This window comes from Oncorhynchus kisutch, linkage group LG9, assembly GCF_002021735.2.
Source record: "Oncorhynchus kisutch isolate 150728-3 linkage group LG9, Okis_V2, whole genome shotgun sequence".
NCBI lineage: Eukaryota > Metazoa > Chordata > Actinopteri > Salmoniformes > Salmonidae > Oncorhynchus > Oncorhynchus kisutch.
The window spans coordinates 27,887,335-27,891,090 of NC_034182.2; positions in this window are offsets into that span (position 1 = coordinate 27,887,335).

Below are 3,756 nucleotides of genomic sequence, written 5' to 3' on the forward strand. Positions count from 1 at the left end.
TGTCAGTCTCTCTGACCCTCTCTCTCCCTCTCTCACACTTTATAGTTGTCATTTACACATTCACATATATCTTTATTCACACTTTACCTCTCGTTCTCTCTATTTTTGGTCTTTCCTTCCGTCATCTCTCTCTCTCTCCTCCCCCCCCTCTCTCAGGTTGTCATTAAGCATGTGTCAAGTGTCTCCTGAGTCCGCAGGGGGCACCCCCCTTCTTCCCCATCCCCCTCACTTAACCCCTCCATCACCAGACTCAAAACTGATGATCTAATTTGAATTAAAAATAGCTATGTATCGATGTATAAACATGTTGTATACATTTGCAGCTTAAAGCTGGATTGCAGTGTACACAGACAAGAGTGGGACAGGACAACATTATCAAATTAAATGTTATTTGCCACATGCATTCGAATACAACAGGTGTAGATCTTACAGTGAAATGCTTAAGTACAAGCTCTTAACCAACAATGCAGTTTTAAGAAAATACCCACAAAAAAGTAAGAGATAAGAATAACAAATAATTAAGGAGCAGCAGTAAACAATAGTGGGGCTATATTCAGAGTACCGGTTCAGAGTCAATGTGTCAATGTGCGGGGGCACCGGTGTCGAGGTAATTGAGGTAATTGTAATTATGTACATGCAGGTAGGGTTATTAAAGTGGCTATGCATAGATGATAACAGAGAGTAGCAGCAGCGTGGGGGGTGGGGGGGGGTGCAAATAGTCTGGGTAGCCATTTGATTAGCTGTTCAAGAGTTGGCGCTCCGGTACCGCTTGCCGTGCGGTAGCAGAGGGAACAGTCTTTGACTAGGGTGGCTGTAGTCTTTGACAATTTTTCGGGCCTTCCTCTGACACCGCCTGGTATAGAGGTCCTGAATGGCAGGAAGCTTGGCCCGATGATGTACTGGGCCGTTCGCAATACCCTCTGTAGTGCCTTGCGGTCGGAGGCCGAGCAGTTGCCATACCAGACAGTGATGCAACCCATCAGGAGGCTCTCGATGGTGCAGCTGTAAAACCTTTTGAGGATCTAAGGACCCATGACAAATCTTTTCAGTCTCCTGAGGGGGAATAGGTTTTGTGGAGTGCAATAGAGATTGCATCATCTGTGAATCTGTTGGTGCGGTATGAAAATTGGAGTGGGTCTAGGGTTTCTGGGATAATGGTGTTGATGTGAGCCATGACATCCTAGTAATCCGTTTGGCCCAGCGGTCTTGTGAATGTTGACCTGTTTAAAGGTCTTACTCACATCGGCTGAGGAGAGCGAGATCACACCGTCATCTGGAACAGCTGATGCTCTCATGCATGTTTCAGTGTTACTTGCCTCGAAGTGAGCATAGAAGTTATTTAGCTCGTCTGGTAGGCTCGTGTTACTGGGCAGCTCTCGGTTGTGCTTCCCTTTGAAGTCTGAAGTAGTTTGCAAGCCCTGCCACATCCAACAAGCGTCGGAGCCCGTGTAGTATGATTTGATCTTAGTCCTGTATTGATGCTTTGCCAGAGGGCATAGCGGGATTTCTTATGAGCTTCTGGGTTAGAGTCCCGCTCCTTGAAAGTGGCAGCTCTGCCCTTTAGCTCGGTGCGAATTTTGCCTCTAATCCATGGCTTCTGGTTGGGGTATGTACATACAGTCACTGTGGGGACGACGTCCTTGATGCACTTATTGATAAAGCCAGTGACTGATGTAGTGTACCTCTCAATGCTATCGGAAGAATCCCGGAACATATTCCAGTCTGTGCTAGCAAAACAGTCCTGTAGTTTAGCATCTGCTTCATCTGACCACTTTTTTATAGCGTGAGTCACTGGTGCTTCCTGCTTTAATTGTTGCTTGTAAACAGGAATCAGGAGGATAGAGTTATGGTCAGATTTGCCAAATGGAGGGCGAGGGAGAGCTTTGTACGCATCTCTGTGTGTGGAGTAAAGGTGGTCTAGAGTGTTTTCCCCTCTGGTTGCACATTTAACATGCTGATAGAAATTCTGTAAAACTGATTTAAGTTTCCCTGCATTAAAGTCACCGGCCACCAGGAGCGCAGCCTCTGGGTGAGCGTTTTTCTGTTTGCTTATGGCGGAATACAGCTCATTGAGTGCAGTTTTAGTGCCAACTTCGCTCTGTGGTGGTATGTAGACCACTACGAAAAATACAGATGAAAACTCTCTAGGTAGGTAGTGTGGTCTACAGCTTATCATGAGATACTCTACCTCAGGCGAGCAAAACTTTGAGACTTCCTTAGATAGCGTGCACCAGCTGTTGTTACATAAATGCATAGGCCCCCGCCCTGTGTCTTACCAGAGGCTGCTGTTCTGTCTTTCTGATAGAGTGTATAACATGCCAGCTGAATGTTCTTAATGTCGTCGTTCAGACATGACTCTGTGAAACATAAGATATTACAGTTTTTAATGTCCCGTTGTTAGGATATACGTGCTTTCAGTTCGTCCCATTTATTTTCCAGCGATTGAACGTTAGCTAGCAGAACGGAAGGCAAGGGAAGACTAGCCACTCTTCGCCTGATCCTCGCAAGGCACCCAGAATGTTTTGCCTCAATCTCTGTTTCCTTCTCCAGCAAATCACATGGATCGGGGCCTTGTCGGGTGTCTGCAGTATATCCCCTGCAGCCGACTCATTGAAGAGGAATTCCTTGTCCAATTTGAGGTGAGTAATCCCAGTTTTGATGTCCAGAAGCTATTTTCTATCATAAGAGACGGTAGCAGCAACATTAAGTACAAAACAAGTTACGAACAACGCGACAAAACAAACAAAATAGCATGATTGATTGAGAGCCGATAAGACGGCAGCCCTACCCTCTGGCGCCATCACTTTTGTCTAGATACTACTGCAGACTGGAAAGGTATGCTCATAAAAGCATGTTGTAGTTATGACTATGGATGTGATGCTAATGAACAACCTGTTGCTGCTACCACTTGTCTATCAAATATTTGAGATACTGTATATGTCTGTTTCCTGAACATCCAGGTCATTTTGTGACTATTCAGATGACATTGAATCATTGGATTAAATATTACGGTATCTGAATCACATTACATCAGTCATCTATTTGTAAACCCCAACTTTGATTATTAATCTATTCACGTCTTCATACCTGAACTTCTTCACACTCTCTACCTAGCCAAAGTATATTCCTCTCTCATACCCAACACTGTCAACAAGAATACCACCACGATGATATGAACCCTACAAACCCTGCTGTGTCAAAATGTTTCATACAGTGGGGCAAAAAAGTATTTAGTCAGCCACCAATTGTGCAAGTTCTCCCACTTAAAAAGATGAGGTCTGTAATTTTCATCATAGGTACACTTCAACTATGACAGACAAAATGAGGGAAAAAAATCCAGAAAAATTTTAATGAATTTATTAGCAAATTATGGTGGAAAATAAGTATTTGGTCAATAACAAAAGTTTCTCAATACTTTGTTATATACCCTTTGTTGACAATGACAGAGGTCAAACGTTTTCTGTAAGTCTTCACAACGTTTTCACACACTGTTGCTGGTATTTTGGCCCATTCCTCCATGCCGATCTCCTCTAGAGCCGTGATGTTTTGGCTGTTGCTGTGCAACACAGACTTTCAACTCCCTCCAAAGATTTTCTATGGGGTTGAGATCTGGAGACTGGCTAGGCCACTCCAGGACCTTGAAATGCTTCTTACGAAGCCACTCCTTCGTTGCCCGGACGGTGTGTTTGGGATCATTGTCATGCTGAAAGACCCAGCCACGTTTCATCTTCAATGCCCTTGCTGATGGAAGGAGGT